Below are 23,652 nucleotides of genomic sequence, written 5' to 3' on the forward strand. Positions count from 1 at the left end.
TTGCATAAAAGTTCCCTTTTTTACTCTCTTGCTCTATTTTTTTTTATTTCTTTTTCATTCTTTTTTTCACTACTCTCATCCTCACTTTTTCTTTTCTCACACTCCTTTTCTTTTTCATAATTTTCTCTCACAATCTTTTCTTTTTTCACTCTTTTTTTTTATCCTCAATAGATCTTCATATACTTGCTTAGGAGTTAATGGTACAAGAGTTACAAGTTTACCATGCATCTTAAAAGAATATTTATTTGTGAAGCCATCGTGCATGACCCTCCTATCAAATTTCTATGGTCTACCTAAATGCAAATGACTTGCATGCATTGGTACTACATCACAAAGAACATCATGATGATACCTACCAATGGATAATGAAATCAACACTTGCTTAGTGACCTTAACTTCCCCGCAATCATTCAACCATTGTAGTTTATAAGGTCTAGGATGTTTAGTGGTAGGTAAGCACAATTTCTCAAACAAGATAGTACTAGCAACATTAGTGCAACTTCCCCCATCTATAATCATACTACATACATTGTCTTTGATGTGGCAATGGGTATGAAATATGTTGTCTCGTTGTTCTTCATCTTCTTCCTTCACTTGCACATTTAGAGCACGCATAGTAACAAGGGCTTCACCTTTGACGGGATACTCTTCTACATCACTTTTCATCAATGGTGGCACGACCTTATCATCTTCGGACTCACTCTCAGTTTCAATATCACTATTTTCTTTTAAAAACATAATTCTTTTGTTTGAACATTGTGAAGCAATATGTCCTCTTCCCAAACATTTAAATCATTTAATATCTCTATTTCTTGAAGATTTGATAGGTTCTTTACCTTTGCCAATGGAGAACCAGCATCTTTATTCTTCAAAAAACTAGGTCATACTCTTTGATGCAAATTTATCATCTCTTTTGTTCCAACTAGATTTCCAAGTGGATGAATTTTGACCATGCTTGATTGAACCCTTCCTTTTGAGTTTCCATTCAACTTTCATGGACATATGCACCATATCTTCCAGCTCCACATAATGTTGCAACTCCACTACATTTGCAATTTCTGAATTCAAACCTTTAAAAATCTTTCCATGGTTGCTTCTTGGTCCTCCTCCACATTGGCTTGAATCATGGCAATCTCCATCTCCTTGTAATATTCCTTCACAGTTTTGGATCCTTGGGTTAGACTGTTAGACTTTGTAGTCGTTGGTACAAATCTCGATAGTAATGTGATGACACGAACCTCTTTCTCATAATAGATTTCATCTCTTCCCAAGTGTCAACGGGTCTCTCATTGTTTCTTCTCTTGCTTAGAGAAATTTGATCCCACCAAATAATAGCATAATCAATAAATTCAACAGCAACTAGTTTTACTTTCTTCTCTTCAGAGTAGTGACAATCAAACACTAATTCAACTTTCTTTTCCCACTTCAAATATACGTCTGGATCACTTTTTCCTTGAAATGAAGGAATCTTCATCTTGATATTTCCCAAGTTTCTATCAACATAATCATTCATTCTTTCTCTTCTACCACCAATTCTAGCATGACCATATCTGCCACTAGAAACTCTATCATGAATGTCCTTAGATACACCATCATCATCATCATCATCATTGTTGTCATCATAGTTATATTGCCTAGAATTTTGTGTAGGAACTCTACCCACTTGGCTATTTTGCAATCCTGAAATTACAGCATCTTGTCTCTCTAATCTGTCGAGGATTTGATTGAATCTGATTTCCATGCATTCCAAGTGTTGTCTTAAGGCTCATTGTTCAGGTGTTTCTCTAAGTCTTGCTTCCTCTCCACTTGTCGCCATTAATACAATCTATTGACACTCAATCACTCAACTCACTAATATTAGCTATTTAAAGAACATAGAATGGTGGCAATTTCCCTATAAGTATTCGTTGACTAATTTAAACTCCCAAGGGTATTAGGATATGTAACGCCCCGCCCCTTCCTGCTTAAGCTGACGAGGGTTACTTATCTTTTCTTCTTAAAATAGCGGAAGTCTTATCTATAGTATAAGTTATTTTTTTATGATTTCTTTAAAACTTTTTCTTTACTTTTCAAATCATCATCACTAACTACCTATCATATGAGTCACATAACATGCTTAACATAAATTTAAACCATAATACTAAAGAGCATGATGAAATGTCATGGAGTCATAAGGGAACGACATAAACTTAATTCCTATTAACTAGAAGCAGGTCTTTCTCTTTAGCCGAGTCACTACTACACACGTCCTTCTTGCCCCCCTCCTGCTGCTCCCTTAGTACATCCATTCTTTGCCCTTATCTATGGTACAAGGAAAGTAAGCTGTGAGCACACAAGGCTCAGTAAGATCCTTTCCTACTCACAAAAACAGTATAGCATAACTAAATCTCCAAGGCATAAAGCATAAATACAACTCATCATATCATGTATAGAAGCATCGTATCATAACATAATCGTAAGGTATCATGGCATATCATAACATGCATCCTAGCATAACATAATCATAATCATAGCATATCATAACATGATCATAAAGTTCATCCTAGCATATCATAACATAATCATAAGCATTATAGCATATCATGATATAATCATAAAGTGCATCCTAGCATAACATAATCATGATCCTAGTATATCATAACATAATCATAAAGTTCATTCTAACATAACATGTCATAAGCATCATGGTATATTGTAACATAATCATAAAGTGTTATGCGAGATGACTTTCAAAAACATGATTCATGCAATAATATATGCAACATGTCCTTTGAAAATTTATTACATACATACTTAAACATAATCATAACATGATTAGGGCCCCGACTTGTACCACATACATAAATGCGCGCGTCCTGTGTAGGTCCAAGGTAGCAAGTCTTGAACCCTACAAGGCATACATACTAGGCCCGTTTCTTAGTCCATCGACCTAGGGGCACTTAGGAGCCCATCCCTAACGAGGCTCGTTTCTTAGTCCATCGACCCCGGGGCGCTTATGGAGCCCACCCGTGGTACAAGCCATATAAAGTAAAGTAGCATGTCATACATATCATGGTTCTCAATATTTCATGCTCATCGTATTTCTTATCATATCATACCATACAGAATTTGGACACACAGCTCATCATAATGACATGTAAAATTTGGGCACACAACACATCATAAATACAAGCATAGTTTGGGCACACAGTTCATCATAAATAGCATGCATAATTTGGGCACACAGCTCATCATAAATAGCATGCATAATTTGGGCACACAGCTCATCATAATAACACACAGTATAGCATAAGGGTTACCATCATACATAGATCATAAGTGTACATAATTAAACATAGAAGCATAGCAAGCTCTTACCACATCATAAAACATTGCATGTGAGATACATGGGAATCATATTTAGATTTCTAACCCTAATGTCATATAGTGGCCGAACATATAGTTGGGCTTTAGGTAAAAAAACCACATACGCACATGTGAACCCTAAACCAATATCATATCATATACCATAAGGAAACATCATGAGCATGTTTAGGTAGGGTTCTAGGTTTCTTAAGCTTATAAACTTATCATGGCCGAATCTTATCAAGCATTACATTGGGTTAAAATCATCATTCAAGCATGTGAACCCTAAACCAATTTCGTAGCAAATATTACAAGGAACATCATGAGCATAATTAGGTTAGGTTCCAAGTTTCCTAGGCCCTTAAACTTGTTGTGGCCGAAACCCTTAAGACTTGGAACTAGGTTTCAAGTGTCATAAAAGCATGGAAACCCTAAACGAATTTCATAGCAATTATGGTAAGGAACATCATTAGCATAATTAGGTTAGGTTCTAAGTTTTCTAGGCCCTTAAACAAGTTGTGGCCGAAACTTGTAAGGTTTGAATCTAGGGTTCAAGTGTCATAAAAGCATGAGAACCTTAAACAACTTTCATAGCAATTATTTCAAGGAACAACATGAGCATAATTAGGTTAGGTTCTAAGTTTCCTAGGCCCTTAAACATGATGTGGCCGAGACTTGTAAGACTTAAAGCTAGGGTTCAAGTGTCATAAAAGCATGAGAACCCTAAACAACTTTCATAGCAATTATTTCAAGGAACAACATGAGCATAATTAGGTTAGGTTCTAAGTTTCCTAGGCCCTTAAACATGATGTGGCCGAGACTTGTAAGACTTAAAGCTAGGGTTCAAGTGTCATAAAAGCATGAGAACCTTAAACAACTTTCATAGCAATTATTTCAAGGAACTACATGAGCATAATTAGGTTAGGTTCTAAGTTTCCTATGCCCTTAAACATGATGTGGCCGAGACTTGTAAGACTTAAAGCTAGGGTTCAAGTGTCATAAAAGCATGAGAACCCTAAACAACTTTCATAGCAATTATTTCAAGGAACAACATGAGCATGTCATATTAATTTCATAACTTGTCTTAAGGAGGATCATGACATGATTAGTTTAGGTTTAACAATTTTTCTAGGCCCCTAATCCTATCATGGCTGAATACATATGAGCATGGATTGAAGTTTAATCATCATATGAGCATATCATGTTAACAACTTCCTCATCATGAGGCACATATCATAAAAAAAATAAGAAACATGCTTGGTTTGAGTCTTAGCTTACCTATCTTCTTTATTCATGTTTGTCCGAGAGTCTAGGGGTGTGATTCTAAGTTCTAACCAAACATTCTAGCATATGAACATTAGATAAATCCCTACCATAAGATACATGTTACAAGAAACATATTGAGCATGTCAAAATTTAGGTCTTTACATTTCCTAGGTCCTTCCTTTTAGTCTTGTCTTGGCCGAAAATTTCATAATGGTATCCTAGGATTTTAGGCAACCAAATCTCATAAAAAGAATACACAAGATATTGTACCACAGGTGAGGGAAACTTACATCCTTTCGCTTGTGGTTTTTCTTAAGGAAAAAGGTATCCTAAGTGCTAAGGAAGAAGAGAGCTTCTTCTTCTTGTACCTCCTTTTGCTTCTCTTGCTTGGAAGGGATAGATCTTGAAGGCTTCTTCTCTAACTTTAGTTTTCTTGGAGAGGAACTTAGCTTAGTTTTTGGAATAAGGAGAGGGAAGGGCTCTTGGTTTCGGTGGAGAATGAAGAAGGAGAAGGAAGGAGGAAGAAAAAAGATTTAATCTCTTGTTTTTTCTTCTCCCAATCCAATTTATTCCTATGTAAATGAAGCATGTCTTCATTCATTCCATCAACTCCTCTTTTCCCTCACTCCTTTAATTCCCACGAAAATAGAGAGAGGAAGGGAAGTAGGCAATTCATCTTTTGCATGCTTCTTTTCTTAACCAAGAGGAAGAGAAGGTAAGCAACTTGGTTTTCTCTTGCTCTTTTGCTTAGTTTTTCTTTTATTTTCTTCTCATCTTTAACTAAATTTTCATTCCTTCCTATCCATATATTATTCATTATTCTAGTGGTTATCATACATCAATTTATCTCCATTATTTGTGGGAGGTTCAAGGTTCAATCCTTGACCTCACCTCTTCTTATTCTATTTTTGGTTTCTATTTTCCCTTTTCTCTTATCCTTTTTATTTCTATGCTCTAAAGAAAAATAATACCCATATACTTATCTTATAATTTAGTGGGTGTTACAGTACCCCATACCTCATAGAAAGTTCGTCCTCGAACTTAGAATAACGATGTCAGGTGGTATCGGACTTCCGGCTGAGTGTATCGGCCACCTTGTTCGCTTTCCCGAGATGATAAAAGATTTCGCAATCGTAATCCTTGACTAGCTCGAGCCATCTGCGTTGTCTCATATTTAGGTCTTTCTGCGTGAACAAATATTTCAGACTCTGGTGGTCTGTATAAATCCTGCACTGGGCTCCATATAAGTAATGCCTCCATGTTTTTAGAGCAAAGACCACCGCTGCTAGTTCTAAGTCATGAATGGGGTAATTTCTTTCATGCTCTTTGAGTTGTCTAGAGGCATAGGTGATGACTTTGCCGTATTGCATCAGTACAGCTCCAAGTCCTAGTAAGGAAGCATCGCTATACATATCAAAGCCTTTGTTACTTTCCGGAAGAGTAAGGATCGGAGCACTGGTTAGTCTCCATTTCAGTTCCGTAAAACTCTTCTCGCAGTTGTTCGTCCATTCATACTTTTTATTTTTCTTGGTGAGATTCGTCATAGGGGCCGCAACTTTGGAGAAATCCTCTAAGAACTTCCTGTAGTAGCCCGCTAATCCCAGAAAATTTCTGATTTCGCTGGCATTCTTTGGCCTGTTCCAGTTACTTACGGCTTCAATCTTGCTTGGATCTACCATGACTCCATCCTTGGAGATCACATGACCAAGAATATTACTCGGTCTAGCCAGAACTCACATTTGGAGAACTTTGCATATAGTTGTTTTTCTCGGAGAATCTGCAGTACAATATTCAGATGTTCTGCATGTTCTTCCTGGGTTCTTGAGTAGATGAGAATATCGTCAATGAAGACGATCACACATTTATCAAGATATGCCGCAAATACCCGATTCATCAAATCCATGAACACAGCAGGGGAATTTGTCACTCCGAAGGGCATAACTACTAACTCATAGTGTCCGTATCTTGTTCGAAAAGCTGTCTTTAGTATATCATCTTGTTTCACTTTCACTTGATGATAGCCGGACCTTAGGTCAATCTTCGAGAAGACAGTTGCTCCCTTCAATTGGTCGAACAAATTGTTGATTCGTGGAAGAGGGTATCTGTTCTTGATCGTCGCGTTGTTCAGCGCTCGATAGTCTATACACATTCGCATAGACCCATCCTTCTTTTTCACAAACAGTACCAGAGCTCCCCATGGAGAGTGACTAGGGCGAATAAGTCCCTTGTCGAGTAACTCCCGTAGCTGTTCTTGAAGTTCCTTCAACTCAGTCGGCGCCATCCGGTAAGGTGCTTTAGAGATTGGTTTAGTACTAGGAACTAATTCAATCATAAATTCTATTTCTCTATCAGGGGCTAATCCCGGTAGTTCATCAGGAAATACTTCTGGATAGTTGCATACCACGCTGACCTCTTCTAGCTTCTGGCCCCCGGTTTGACTTGTATCAACCACATGCGCTAGAAATCCAGTACATCCTTTGTCTAACATCCTCTGGGCCTTTACAGCTGATAATAATCTTCCAGTTTCTTTCCCAGATTCCCCAATAAATTCAAACATCGGTTCAGCTTCAAGTCGGAAGACTACCTTTCTCTTACAGCACTCGATTGAGGCGCCGTACTTGCTCAGGAAGTCCATGCCCAATATAATGTCATAATCCCGCATGTCGAGTACTATCAGATTGCAGTAGAGTTCCCTATCTGCGATTCAGATAGGTACGGCCCGCAGCATATGATCCGATGGCATAACTTCCCCGGATGGTAGGGTTGTCAAGAATGTGCCATTTAGTGTTTGGGGTGGCATGTCTAATTTCTTTGTAAATGGTGCTGAGACGAACGAGTGTGTCATCCCAGTATCAAATAATACTAAAGCATATTGACTGAAAATAGGTAGCTGACCTGTAACGACAGTAGAGGCGTTCGCCACATCTTCTTTAGTAAGCGAGAAAACCCTGGCGTTCATTGTAGTTGGTGGGGCTTCCAATCTCCCTTGGCTAATCAGTGTTCCTTCAATAGTAGCTTGCATCTGATGTAGTTGTGAGGGGGTACTCTTGTTCTGGTTGTTCTGCTTGGGTGGTGCCTGAACCCGGTTAGTGCAGTCTCTGGACAGATGTCCTTCCCCTCCGTAATTATAGCACCTTCTTGTACCCTTGTGACACACTCCGGAATGCAGCTTTCCGCAGATAGAGCACTGGGGGTATTTCGGTTGCTTATTCACTGAGACACCTTTAGCATTGTCCCATTGTTTCCTTTTTCCTGTAGAGGTCCCTTTCCAGCTTGTTTTGATACCTGAGGGTCTCTGTCCTTCTGTTCGGGCCTGACTCTTATTCTCGTTCATCTCTTTCTGATAATGTTCTGTGATTAGGGAACTGCTGACCAATTCTTCTGTAGTCTGCGGTCTATTAATTCCGTCGGCCACGTTCAGTGCTATCTCGGGTCGAAGCATCTTCAGCATCAGTCTGACCCTTTCTCTTTCTGTGCGAACCAACTCTGGACATAGGCGTGCAAAATGGTTGAAGCGTTTTACTGCTTCGTTCACTGATAGGTCACCTTGCCGAAACTCGGTGAACTCGTCGTAATGCCGGTTCGTCACTTGCATATGGAAGAACTCCTCGAAGAACTCTGTCTCGAAGTCCGTCCAGTTCATCAGATTAATTTGTCTCTTTGCCTTTACTCTTTCCCACCACATCCTTGCGTCTCCGGAAAAGCAGAATGATACACATTTGATCTTTTCTGATACGGGCCAGTCCAGTAATTCCACTATGCTTTCCACTGTCTTGAACCAGGCCTGAGCGTCCCATGGCTCGCAAGTACCTGAGAAGTTTTCCGGCTTCAGCCTTAGCCACTGTATCAAGTAGGTCTCCTGTCGGACCACTGGGACAGGGGCTATCGGTGGTATTGGTGCAACTACTGGGATGATGGGCACTGCATTCTGATTTACTAGCGGGGTGGCAGGATTTCCTTACTGACCCATCAAAGTCGTGATTAGCTGTTGTTGCTCTGTGATCTGACGCTGGAGGTCGGTAACTACCTGAGTCAGATCTGGTGGAGTTGCTGTCTCATCTGCTCGGGTAGTACGTCTCCTAGCCATGCTTATCTTCATTAAATGACAATAAACTATCGTTATTTCTATCCAGGCTAACATAAGGTCGTTATTATTCTCATCCTACCATCATGCATACCTAAACTAGAACTGTGACTTATCATCATAAAAAAAAATAAGTACATATGCATAACATTAAAGCATCATAGAAGAATTACTTTAAGCATATAGATTCTTACTTGGAGCGGCAGGATGGAGGCTTGACATGTGTGTAGTGAAAAAGCTAAACCTGGCTCTGATACCAAACTGTAACGCCCTACCCCTTCCTGCTTAAGTTGACGGGGGTTACTTATCTTTTCTTCTTAAAACAGCGGAAGTCTTATCTATAGTATAAGTTTTTTTTTTTTTGATTTTTTAAAAACTTTTTCTTTACTTTTCAAATCATCATCACTAACTACATATCATATGAGTCACATAACATGCTTAACATAAATTTAAACCATAATACTAAAGAGCATGATGAAATGTCATGGAGTCATAAGGGAACGACATAAACATAATTCTTATTAACTAGAAGCAGGTCTTTCTCTTTAGCCGAGTCACTACAACACACGTCCTTCTTGCCCCCCCCTCCTACTACTCCCTTAGTACATCCATTCTTTGCCCTTATCTGTGGTACAAGGAAAGTAAGCTGTGAGCACACAAGGCTCAGTAAGATCCTTTCCTACTCACAAAAACCGTATAGCATAACTAAATCTCCAAGGCATAAAGCATAAATACAACTCATCATATCATGTATAGAAGCATCGTATCATAACATAATCGTAAGGTATCATGGCATATCATAACATGCATCCTAGCATAACATAATCATAATCATAGCATATCATAACATGATCATAAAGTTCATCCTAGCATATCATAACATAATCATAAGCATTATAGCATATCATGATATAATCATAAAGTGCATCCTAGCATAACATAATCATGATCCTAGTATATCATAACATAATCATAAAGTTCATTCTAACATAACATGTCATAAGCATCATGGTATATCGTAACATAATCATAAAGTGTTATGCGAGATGACTTTCAAAAACATGATTCATGCAATAATATATGCAACATGTCCTTTGAAAATTTATTACATACATACTTAAACATAATCATAACATGATTAGGGCCCCGACTTGTACCACATACATAAATGTGCGCGTCCTGTGTAGGTCCAAGGTAGCAAGTCTTGAACCCTACAAGGAATACATACTAGGCCTGTTTCTTAGTCCATCGACCTAGGGGCACTTAGGAGCCCATCCCTAACGGGCCCCGTTTCTTAGTCCATCGACCCCAGGGCGCTTATGGAGCCCACCCTTGGTACAAGCCATATAAAGTAAAGTAGCATGTCATACATATCATGGTTCTCAATATTTCATGCTCATCGTATTTCTTATCATATCATACCATACAGAATTTGGGCACACAGCTCATCATAATGACATGTAAAATTTGGGCACACAGCACATCATAAATACATGCATAGTTTGGGCACACAACTCATCATAAATAGCATGCATAATTTGGGCACACAGCTCATCATAAATAGCATGCATAATTTGGGCACACAGCTCATCATAATAACACAGCATAGCATAAGGGTTACCATCATACATAGATTATAAGTGTACATAATTAAACATAGAAGCATAGCAAGCTCGTACCACATCATAAAACATTGCATGTGAGATACATGGGAATCATATTTAGATTTCTAACCCTAATGTCATATAGTGGCCGAACATATAGTTGGGCTTTAGGTAAAAAAACCACATACCCACATGTGAACCCTAAACCAATATCATATCATATACAATAAGGAAATATCATGAGCATGTTTAGGTAGGGTTCTAGGTTTCTTAAGCTTATAAACTTATCATGGCCGAATCTTATCAAGCATTACATTGGGTTAAAATCATCATTCAAACATGTGAACCCTAAACCAAGTTCGTAGCAAATATTACAAGGAACATCATGAGCATAATTAGGTTAGGTTCCAAGTTTCCTAGGCCCTTAAACTTGTTGTGGCCGAAACCCTTAAGGGTTGGAACTAGGTTTCAAGTGTCATAAATGCATGGAAACCCTAAACCAATTTCATAGCAATTATGGTAAGGAACATCATGAGCATAATTAGGTTAGGTTCTAAGTTTTCTAGGCCCTTAAACATGTTGTGGCTGAAACTTGATAGGCTTGAATCTAGGGTTCAAGTGTCATAAAAGCATGAGAACCTTAAACAACTTTCATAGAAATTATTTCAAGGAACAACATGAGCATAATTAGGTTATGTTCTAAGTTTCCTAGGCCCTTAAACATGATGTGGCCGAGACTTGTAAGACTTAAAGCTAGGGTTCAAGTGTCATAAAATCATGAGAACCTTAAATAACTTTCATAGCAATTATTTCAAGGAACAACATGAGCATAATTATGTTAGGTTCTAAGTTTCCTAGGCCCTTAAACATGATGTGGCCGAGACTTGTAAGACTTAAAGCTAGGGTTCAAGTGTCATAAAAGCATGAGAACCTTAAACAACTTTCATAGCAATTATTTCAAGGAACAACATGAGCATAATTAGGTTAGGTTCTAAGTTTCCTATGCCCTTAAACATGATGTGGCCGAGACTTGTAAGACTTAAAGCTAGGGTTCAAGTGTCATAAAAGCATGAGAACCCTAAACAACTTTCATAGCAATTATTTCAAGGAAAAACATGAGCATGTCATATTAATTTCATAACTTGTCTTAAGGAGGATCATGGCATGATTAGTTTAGGTTTAACAATTTTTCTTGGCCCCTAATCCTATCATGGCCGAATACATATGAGCATGGATTGAAGTTTAATCATCATATGAGCATATCATGTTAACAACTTCCTCATCATGAGGCACATATCATAAAAAAAATAAGAAACATGCGTGGTTTGAGTCTTAGCTTACCTATCTTCTTTATTCATGTTTGGCCGAGAGTCTAGGGGTGTGATTCTAAGTTCTAACCAAACATTCTAGCATATGAACATTAGATAAATCCCTACCATAAGATACATGTTACAAGAAACATATTGAGCAAGTCAAAATTTAGGTCTTTACATTTCCTAGGTCCTTCTTTTTAGTCTTGTCTTGGCCGAAAATTTCATAATGGTATCCTAGGTTTTTAGGCACCCAAATCTCATAAAAAGAATACACAAGATATTGTACCACAAGTGAGGGAAACTTACATCCTTTCGCTTGTGGTTTTTCTTAAGGAAAAAGGTATCCTAAGTGCCAAGGAAGAAGAGAGCTTCTTCTTCTTGTACCTCGTTTTGCTTCTCTTGCTTGGAAGGGATAGATCTTGAAGGCTTCTTCTCTAACTTTAGTTTTCTTGGAGAGGAACTTAGCTTAGTTTTTAGAATAAGGAGAGGGAAGGGCTCTTGGTTTCGGTGGAGAATGAAGAAGGAGAAGGAAGGAGGAAGAAAAAAGATTTAATCTCTTGTTTTTTCTTCTCCCAATCTAATTTATTCCTATGTAAATGAAGCATGTCTTCATTCATTCCCTCAACTCCTCTTTTCCCTCACTCCTTTAATTCCCACGAAAATAGAGAGAGGAAGGGCAGTAGGCAATTCATCTTTTGCTTGCTTCTTTTCTTAACCAAGAGGAAGAGAAGGTAAGCAACTTGGTTTTCTCTTGCTCTTTTGCTTAATTTTTCTTTTATTTTCTTCTCATCTTTAACTAAATTTTCATTCCTTCCTATCCATATATTATTCATTATTCTAGTGGTTATCATACATCAATTTATCTCCATTATTTGTGGGAGGTTCAAGGTTCAATCCTTGACCTCACCTCTTCTCATATTCTATTTTTGGTTTCTATTTTCCCTTTTCTCTTATCCTTTTTATTTCTATGCACTAAAGAAAAATAATACCCATATACTTATCTTATAATTTCATGGGTGTTACAGGATAGAAGATAGGAATTGATATAAAAATACAAGTTGCATAATTAAAAACTGATATTAAGGATTAAAAGGAAATTTGCCAGAATTAAATCATGGTAGAACCTAAATGGAAAATATGGAATTGGAAAATGCAAGTATACTAGGCAAGACTTTAAAGGAGATGAGGAGTATACTAGACAAGGCTTTAAAGAAAATACAGAATTGGAAAATGCAAGTATACTAGGCAAGACTTTAAAGGAGATGCGGAGTATACTAGACAAGACTTTAAAGAAAATACATAATTGAAAAATGCAAGTATACTAGGCAAGATTTTAAAGGAGATGCAGAGTATACTAGGCAAGACTTTAAAGAAAATATGGAATTGGAAAATGAAAGTATACTAGGCAAGACTTTAAAGGAGATGCGGAGTATACTAGGCAAGACTATAAAGAAAGATACAGAATTGGAAAACGCGAGCATACTAGGCAAGACTTTAAAGAAATGCATAATTGGAAAGTATAGAAAGTACAAAATTCTCATATACTCCTTTTTTTCTTTTTATTTTTTGCCTTTTTTGAAAATACTAATTATTTTTTTTAATTCCGGCCTCTTTTTTTTTGTTGAAAATATTTTTTTTCATTTTTTTAAATTTCAACCTTTTTTTTGATAGCAATAAGACAACTAAAAACTCACTAAAATTGAGATAATAATGATAAGTAGATAATGTTGAACAAAATAAACAAAGATTCAAGCATAAAAGAAAAAGGATAACAAAATCAATTTAGAAAAAACAAAGCTCTGATACCAAATGATGTGAATCCAAAGAGAAAGATATCTCAAGAACCCACAACAAATGGAAGAAGAAAGAAAGAAAGAACTAAATTGATAAGATTGATGAAAAGAACCTCGACCCAATGCTTAGGAAAGTATGAACCTTGGTATAGAAGATGGTAGACGCCACAAACTTGGGATGGAGGTTGATAAGTCTTCGAATGCCACAAGGAAATACCTTGATAAGTTCTAATTCAATGAAGAACCAACAAGTGAGAGCCTCACCGTACTTTAGATTGAAAAATATATCAAAGATACATGTGTGGCCATCACCCCCTTAATTTATTTATAGCTATAAGGTGACCAAAAAACCCTAAAAGGCTAAAAGAAATCCCATTTAATAAAGGCCTATGTAGACTACTTTGCCATTTTAAGCTTATGGCTTTATTACAACCCAAATAAAAGTAGAAATTGAGTCTAAATTAAGCCTACATATCCCTACTATATAGACATGAGACTTAAGTGCTAATTAAGCTCATCTAAGGCTTGAATTAGGTTGATTATGCCGAATAACTTGCTCTTGGTCAAACCTTCTTTAATGGTAGCTTTGGCCTTCACATCTTCAATTAGTACATCAAGTGCTTCCTTCATCTTTCTAGCCTTAGCCCTTATAATTGGGCCTTCATTGATGCATAATGGATCATCATTAACATCTAGAGTGGGTTGACAATGATCCATATCGTTAGCTTGTTGCTCTCTTTCTTTGACTCCATCATTTTGTGTGACCCAACTCTAGGTGTTCGAACTAGATCATCCGCCCCAATTTCCAAAATTGAACCCAAAACTATAGAAGAAGCCTTACCTAACCCAGACTGGATAATTGCAATACAAGAAGAATTAGCTCAATTTGAAAGAAATCAAGTCTGGGAACTTGTACCTAAACCCACAAATAAATCTATAATTGAAACTACATGGATATTTAGAAATAAATTAGATGACAAGGGTGAAATAGTAAGAAATAAGGCTAGACTAGTGGCAAAGGGATTCATCCAAATAGAAGGGTTAGATTATAATGAAACTTATACACCCGTAGCCAGACTTGAATCCATAAGGATGTTGATAGCCTATGCAACACATAAAAAATTCAAGTTATACCAAATAGATGTAAAATCTATATTCTTAAATGGGTTCATCAAAGAAGAGGTCTATGTAAATAAACCCCCATGATTTGAAGACCTAGATTACCCAAACCATGCCCTTAGGTTAAAAAAGGCTTTATATGGACTAAAACAAGCACCTAGAACTTGGTATGAACGACTTTCAACATATTTAATATCTAAATAATTTAACCAAGGCCAAATAGACCAAACTCTATTTGTCAAAACCTTAGAAAAAGATATTTTTATAGCCCAAATTTATGTAGATGATATATTATTTGGATCAACAAATACAAAATTTTTAAAAGAATTTATCAAACTAATGGAAAATGAATGTACTATGAGTCTAGTAGGTGAACCTAATTTCTTCTTAGGGTTACAAATAAAAATAAACAAAAGAAGGAATTCATATTTTCCAAACTAAATATCCTAAGGAATTAATTAAAAAAAAAATGGAATGGATAATTCTAAAAATATAAATACCCTAATGGTAACTAATGCTAAAATTGACTCTGACTTAGAAGGAAAATTGGTAGACTTAAAATACTATAAAAGTATAATAGGAAGTCTACTGTACCTAACTACAAGCTGACCTGATATTTTATTTGTAGTAGATAATTTTGTGCAAAAGAGTCACATTTAACAAGTGTAAAAAGAATACTAAGGTACATAAAGGGGACCCTAAGTGTAGGCCTTTGGTACCCTAGGACTAGCACATTTAACTTAGTTGGATACTCTGACTCAGACTATGCTGGGTGTAAATTAGATAGAAAAAGTACAAGTGGAAGCTGCCAATTTCTTGGTCAGTGCCTAGTAAGCTGGTCCAATATAAAGCAACACTGTGTTGCTCTATCCACTACTAAAGCAAAATACATAGCCATGGAGAATGTGCATCTCAATTGCTATGGATAATGCATACCTTAAAAGACTATCAACTTGAATACAAAAATACAAAAATTTCAATTGACAAGATAAGTTAAATAAACTTAACTAAAAATCTAATTCACCATTCAAGGACTAAACATATAGAAGTTAAACACCACTTTGTAAGGGATCATGTGGCTAAGGGTGACATTGTACTGGACTATATTGAGTCCAAGTCAAACCTAGCTGACATCTTCACAAAACCCTTACCTGAACTTGAGTTTAGTACACTTAGAAGAGAATTAGGAATGTGCATAGTAGAGTAGAAATTGTTAACTTTATTATTCCCAAAAAAAATGTTTTTAGCTTTTCAAAATTATGTTTTAAAACACTAGGAAAACTATTTTCAAAACTCTTGGTTTTACTAGAATTTTCAAAGATTGGAACTAGTCTAGGATTTTTCCCCTTTAGAGAGCATGTACCCATAGGTCTCAGCCAGAGCATCTCACAAGCACACTAGGATTACCTTGCTTATGTATGAAAAATACTTAGAATGGTGTGAGATGCATAGGGTACTACCTGGACTTCATAATGCTTATGTCTGTGCATCAACATAAGTCTGGGCAATAAATACTAAGTTAAATTGATTAGGTTAAGTTATCTATTTTATTTAAACTAAATGGACCACTTACTTAACTTGAATAATCAAGTGAAAGCTTCAACATTATGGTGAACAGCTAGTAGCTAAAGGTTAGGCATTTTAATAAAGAAAGTTAGACATTTTAATAAGGAACATCGATATTTATTTTGAAGTTTTTTTTTCGCCCATGCTTCGACTCTAGGATGCTCAAAATATTTGTAAGGCATTAGTCAAGAAGGGGTCAAGTTAAGTTTGGGAGTCAAGGAATTACTTGTTTTTCAAAATATCTTCTTTAAGGATGTTCAAAGTTTTTTTTGAGGTTCAGTTTTTTTTTCTATTTTTGAAAATATACCTTAAATATGTTATTTGAAAAAGCAAGTTCAAACATTTTTCTAGAAAAATAAGTTTTTAAAATGAGTATTTTTTTAATACTAAGCCTTTCTTTTTAAGTTAAGTATTTAAGCTAAATTTGTTTAAAGCTCAACTTTTATCAAAATCCTTTTTAAGCTAAGTACTTAGGCTAAATTTATTTAAAGATCAACTTTTATCAAAATCCTTTTTAAGCTAAGTACTTAAACTAAATTTTTATCAAATTCTTTTTCATGTTTAACCCTATTTTTATCAAATTCTTTTTCATGACCTTATATAGTTCTCAATTCACGTTTGGCCAAATAAAGGCTGAACACCTGGCCGGGCAATACCCGGACGAACCCAGAGATACTTGACCTTATATAGTTCTTAATACACGTTCATCCGAATAAAGACTAAATAGATATAAGGTTCTCTGTGAATACCTGGCCGGGTTAAGCCCGGCCGAACATAGAGATACTTAACCTTATATAGTTCTCGATACGTGCCCAGATAGGTAAAGGTTAAACGAACATAAGGTTCCCTATGAACATCCGACCGGGCAAAGCCTGGACGGACCTAGAGATACTTGACCTTATATATTTCTTGATACACGTTCGGTCGGGTAAAGACTGAACAAATATTATCGTTTGGATGAGGATAGATTGAACAGATGGCTCTCTATATATGCCCATCCTATTAAAGGTCGGACGAATTTGAATTATTTGAAGGTATAGTACCCCTAAAATATAATTCTAACATACATGCTTATGACATAATAAGGGTATCATATTAGTTTTTGAACAAGTTCTTGTAGTATTTAATGTATGGTTGAACAAATTAATATAATAAGTAGCACGGTCGACCTGGTGGAGCGATTGAGATGCATTCAGTAGATAAACAGCAAACAACATTTTGATAACCTGCCGTGATTGTCGGAGAATATTCCCTTGAAAGCTCCTATAAAAACTAATTGGTTTCTCATTAATAAGTCAATTACAACAACATTCTCCTGGAACAACTTCAGTAATTGTGTGAAGCATAAACGACAAAAGAGGTACATTTGGGGTAGAAAAAATATTTCTTAGAACTATCATGAAACACCCAAATTGTCCTTTCTTCCATCACTTAACAAACTCTAACAAACCAGGGACCACCTCATGATTGTGAAGATTATGTGAGATGATATAAAAAGAGAAATCCTCTCTACTAGCAAGGTACGCAAATATTTACATCTGAAACCCTATTGTTATGCACTTTGGCTACTGTTCTTCTTCCACCATCAAGAGAGGAGACTGATTTGAGTATCAGAGGTCCTAGCCAGGGATTCCCACCTCGATCCAATATCACTAACACTTTGTTGGCTCATTTGATTGTATGTAGGATCATTGAGGAGTTCCTTCAGATCTCGAGAAGCTCATTATTCGCCGACCAACCACACATCATAGCCAGCACACCATTTCAAGCTTTATGACCATTTCAAAGAATAGTAAACTAAGCAATTGTCATTCACCAACTAAAAATATGAACATGCATATAAAATGGAAAAGTAAATTTCCTAACTGCAAGTACCTCTAAATAGTATGTACAAAAAGAGCTCACCATGATTCAGTGTTGGTCATCTGGAGGAGGTAAAGGTGGTTCAGATTCCCCTCCATCTTTGCTTGAGCATATGAAGTGGTATTATCACTGCCAGAGGTACATATGCTTGGTTAGCGTGGTTGCAATCCCCTCTTTTTCATGATGCCCTTGTTTCCCTTCCCATTGTTCTCTCTGTTCCCTCATGAGCAGTCTTATCTCGCCACCGAATTTTCTTTACTCTTCACACTCTCTTGCCTCCTCTTCTATCCTCTTTACTTCAACTTTAAAATATAAATGAGCCTCCTGGTAATGTGCATCTGCTCTCTGGAAATGTCCCTGCAAGCCTCTAAATCCACTAGTCCAACTCCCACATTGCTCCTCAAATAACTGCCTCATGGCAACTTACTGTGCATGAATACCATCAAAACTAGTGCAGAAATTAAAAAAAAAAATCATATACAAGAGGCTCCAGAATGTGCTTAGAGTGAGGAAAAGAGGGCCTGTACGGCTCAGCATCAAGATCTCTCTCCATGGGTGAGTCCTCTCTGGCTGGGTGTACCATGGGGGTGTGTAGTCCGTAAGAAGGAAACACATATAACTCACCAAACTGAGTAATTGATGGAGCATGTGCTAGTCTCCAATTTACAGGTCATGGTGGTGTACTTAGTGTTTAGCAATTTAAATTATTCTTGATCCTTGAGTACAAATGCATATGAATCCCCATATGAAGCATTCATTCTAGATGCTAGACACATTTCTATATCAATGTTAGAGCGTCCTTCAATAGCTTTAAGTCCACTCAAATCATACTCCAAACCTTCAACGATGTGGGAGATGTAGCCACCAATCATAATAGTCCCTAAAGTGTTTTCCCCAAACTTTTCCATGTGCCTTACAAAATGAGATTCATAATTAATGTCTCCTCCATGTAGCATCATCTAAAGGCACAATAACTCATCTAATCTCACAACTCCCTCACTATCTCCCCTATAGAAAAGACTATTAGAGCATCCATATCAGCTACCCCATCCAAAGATTTTATCCTAAATTTTGGATAGGGATAGCTTAAAAAACCTTTACATCAGCTACTCAATCTATTCCCTAAATTTAGATTTGACGAATAGTAATTTTCTAAATTTAGGTAATGAAACCTCTAATCTAAAAATAAAATAATATTTATTTTTCCTTTCACTCATTCTTTTTAATCTCTCACCTTCCATTCATTTCATAAATGTAATAATAAAAAATACAAGAAAGAAAAGGAAATAATAAAAAATTGAAGATAATGGAAATTTTGGGGTAGTTGATATAGTGTGTAGTGAAAAGTAATTGTCTAAATTTAATAAAGTGAGTTATTTACCCTAAATTTTAGATATAAAGATAGAAAAACTAATGTAGATGCTCTTATGCTACATTTATGTATAGGCTATTTATTTCATTTTATTTATATTAGGGGCTTTTTCTATATAATTCCCTCAAAAATATGTGGATGAAAATTTTATGTCTTAATCCCTCTAAAACATTAAAATTAAACTCTTTTAGGGTCTATCTGTACTCATTATTAAATATCAAGGTAATAAGTCCCTCCAAAATATTTTTTCCTGATAGGACCTCTACATCTAAGGAACTAAGAAACTTTAATGTGATCCCAACATAGGTGAGATATCAAATACTAACCAATTTGTCCCAACCTGCTCTATTTATCATCCAATCTATGTCATCTTTGATTTCCCTAGGAGCTCTACTTGCCTTCCTGTCTATATATCTAGCTACAGTAACTGCATCAGTTTCAATAGCGACATTGTATGTTCATGAAAAATTTTTCATAAACAGTCAGCCCCTTAAGTGCATGACGTGTTTTACGTACTTTTCTTTCCCCTTTCTTTATAGTGTTGATGATTCTCCTTTCCTTGATTTGTTTGAAATTACGGTTAAAAAGAGGGTCTCCAGTTCAAGAAGAAGGAGCTTTGGGGATGAAATGAGTTAAAGAGAAAGTCTAGGGTTTGAAGGAACAAATCTAGGGTTCATAAAGGTGGATCTAGGGCATGAGAAGGAGAGCTTAAAGAAGAAGGCTTAAGAATCATTCAATATCTTTGAGAACATGGGTGAAGAGAATCAACAGCATGGGTAATGGATATTAGGGCATGGGCGTGAGGCTTTTAAACATTGGCGCGACATAGGCATGCTTCTCCCCACGGGTACCCTTGGTGATTCACCTGAACACCCCATTAGTCGTACCTCTAGGAATGACCGCTTGTGGTACATCACCCAAACCTACCACGGGCTATGCCACTAGGCACGACTGCCCATGGTGAGGCAACATAACTAGGCATGTGTCGTGCCTTTGGCACAACCACCCATGTGCAATCCTTGATTTGGCATTTGCTTTGAATTCTCAACTAGTGACCTACAACACAAATCATCTTGGTTAAAAGTACTTCAAACAAACTTCATTAACTAGAAAAAAAAAATTTTACGAAAGGAAACACTTGGGTTGACTCCCAAGAAATTCTTATTTATGATCATTAGCTTGATTCATTTCTTTAAATTAAACTTGGAGCTTTATCCTTAAGGGAATTCCTTTCCCCTCCTCCAAGTGTTCCAAAATTGAAGGTTTCATCACTTTGAGCTAGAATAATATACTAGTTGTATCATGAGGTCTCTCAAAATACTCCTTCAAGTGCTTAAAGTTCTTTCCCTATCCTTTTTGGTTTTCAATGAAATCACTTGACACTTTGGAAAGGCTGAATTCTAAATTATTGTTCCCCACTACAAAGGAAAGCTTGTGATTCTTTACATCTATAATGACTCCAACAGTAACTAAGAATGGCATGATAGGGATTGGCGAGTCCTCCATTTCAAAGACCATAAAGTCAGTTGACACCATAATTCCCCCAATTTGTATAGGGACATCCTCTAAAATCTCTAAAGGATAATTTGCATGAATGATCTGCCAATTGAAAAGTCATAGTAGTGAGCTTTAGGTCCCCCAAACCTAGTCTTTTGCACAAAGAGAAGATCATCAAGCTTACACTCACCCCCAAATCATAGAAAGTCTTATTTATCTTGTTGTCCTTGATAATGCATAAAATGGAAAATCTCCTTGGGTCTTTTAATTTCTGGGGATGTTCATGCTGAATTATTGCACTGCATTCTTCTATGAGTGCAATAGTTTCATGTATCTCCTACCTTCTCTTGTGTGATATGATCTCTTTCAGAAACTTGGAAAATTATGATATTTGCTACATTGCTTCACTCAAAGGCACCTCCACCTTGATTTTCTTCATTATCTCCAACTTCTTCATCTCATTTAACCTTGGCCAACCTTTGAGGGAAAGGACTTGGAGGTTGGTAGATAAGTCGGGGACTTCAGCAAAGGATCCTCCCTTGGCTTCTTATGTTCATTCACCTCCTCTTCTACCACCTTTGGCACTTTCATGGATTTATCCTCCTTAGTATGACTCATTGGATATTCTATTATCATTCCTTTCAAGTCTTGGAGTATCTTCCCACTCTTGAAATCCACAACATTGCAATGCTCAATAGGACTGATCTCAGATTGCCTTGGGAATTTTTTGATATTCCTTGACACCGTATTGGCCACTTGGGCAACTTGGGTCTCCAATATATTTGTGTGACTAGTCAAGCTATCCATTGAAGTCCTCAACTCTTGTATCATTACTTCATGGTTGGAGTGTTGCTTGCTGAATTTCTTGTTTGCTTTGTGTTGTGTTGTAATAAACTGCTCCATCATCCTTTCAAGGTTTGATTTCTATTGTTGAGGTTCATAGGGTTTCCCTAAGTTCCCTTGGCCTTGATATTGCCCTTGGTTGGTGTGGTATGAAAAATTTGGATGCTTCTTCCATCCCAGATTGTAGGTGCTTGAATAGAGATTGTTCGATTTTTGATTGAAGTTGTTAATCGCATCGACATGCTCCATTTGATTCCCTTGCATGAATGCTAACGTTGAACAATTTTCCCCATCATGATTGGAATTTCCACAAATTTCGCAGGAAGTAACTAAGACATTTGAAGTACTTTAATTCATTACGTTGAGTTTCTTGCTCATTGCATCTAATTTGGCCACCATCAAATCCGCTTGGCCACTTGATGAATCCATGGAGTTTGGCTTGGTGTGTTTCTTTCATTAGCCCCTTGGTGGCGGTTGAAGACAACACTTTCTATTATTTCCTCGGCCTCTTCTAGGGTTTTATTCATGATAGCTCCTTCAACAACTGAGTCTAATGATACTTTAGCAGGATATGATATTCTATTGTAGAACGTATGAATAATTAGCCATCTTTCTAGCCCATGGTGAGGGCACTGCTGAAGCAATCTCCTGAAATGGTCCCAAGACTCAAACAAAAATTCCCCATCCTTTTGCATATATTTTGTAATCAAGTGTCTCATGTGAGTTGTCTTTCTTGGGGGATAGAATTCACTTAGAAATTTCAGCTCGCATTGGCCCCACGTAGATATGCATTCTGGAGGAAGTGATATAAGCCACGGCTTGGCTTTGTCTCTCAATTAAAATGGAGATTGCATAAGGCGTATCACATCAACAGAAGCCCCACTTTGTTTGAGTGTGCTACATATCTCCAAGAAATTTGTCAAAAGCATATTCAGATCTTCCATAGGGGTTCCACCAAACTAAGATTGTTGTACCATGTGAATAAGAGCTGGCTTAAGTTCAAAATTGTTCACCTCTATTGTAGGGCGAACTATGTTTGATCTAAATCCTCAAACAATGGGCAATACATAATCTCCTAGAGGTTTGCTATTATTCATCCCTAACTAATTTGGGATGTTCTGATTCAGATTTCCTTCCATTATTCGTTGATTTCTACGTCTCTGATGAAACATTTGATCAATCTCTAGATCGAAAGGTAATAAATCTGCCTCCTTTAAGGTTCTTTGCATGTACCTCACCTTATGAACTCTTGAAGCCAAATGGAATGAACTAGATAAGTAAGACTATAAACAAAATGCAGAGTCAAAATTAAAATGAAGAGTAATAACAAAGCAAATAGTAAGAAAAGAAGCAACTTAATCCAATCAGTATGATATTAAGCTAATATCAATCTATGCTAGTTCCTGACAGCAATACCAAAAACAAGATGTGTGGGTAAATCCATAAGTGCATGAAAGTAAAGTCAAGTAATAATAAGATTGAATCCATAGGGACTGGTGATTGAGTACTAACCTACCAATCAACTTAACAGTCTAGACCAAATCAAATGTGTGGATTGTTACGAATGCAAATCAAAATCTAAAGGTGGCAAACAAAGAGGGTGAGAGAGTGGGAAATCAGAGAAATCAAAATAGGAAGTCAAAATTTGATCTAGACAAGGAGATAAAATGTAATCAAGGAAAGAAGACATAAGAAAGATAGTCAGAGAAAATGATCCTAGAATTTTGATTTCACCTCCCTACTAGCAAACACTTTATCTATGTCTCAATTCTTGCCCTCAATAATGGCTTGTGTAGGTAAACAATCCTAAGATATTTGATGTGAACTTTTGCTTCTATATTGATGTTTTAACCCCAATCATTGTTTTCAATGAAATAGGTTTGATCCTTTAGGTTCTATGATCACCTAGGGTTCCTCGCGGTCAATTGGGTTGCACATTCATGTAAGACCGTTAGATTCGATAGAGGGGGGGGGGGGTGAATATCGA

The 23,652-nt window shown here is 36.7% G+C and overlaps 1 non-coding gene across 1 annotated transcript; it reads left to right on the forward strand.

Annotated features, from left to right (window-relative positions):
- The first annotated feature begins 22,280 nt into the window (after window positions 1-22,280).
- Window positions 22,281-22,387, forward strand: LOC121968933. Its single transcript, XR_006108444.1, has one exon. It is a non-coding gene; the product is annotated as a small nucleolar RNA R71 (small nucleolar RNA).
- The last annotated feature ends 1,265 nt before the right edge of the window (window positions 22,388-23,652 follow it).

This window comes from Zingiber officinale, chromosome 3B (assembly GCF_018446385.1).
Source record: "Zingiber officinale cultivar Zhangliang chromosome 3B, Zo_v1.1, whole genome shotgun sequence".
In the NCBI taxonomy this organism is placed as follows: Eukaryota; Viridiplantae; Streptophyta; class Magnoliopsida; order Zingiberales; family Zingiberaceae; genus Zingiber; species Zingiber officinale.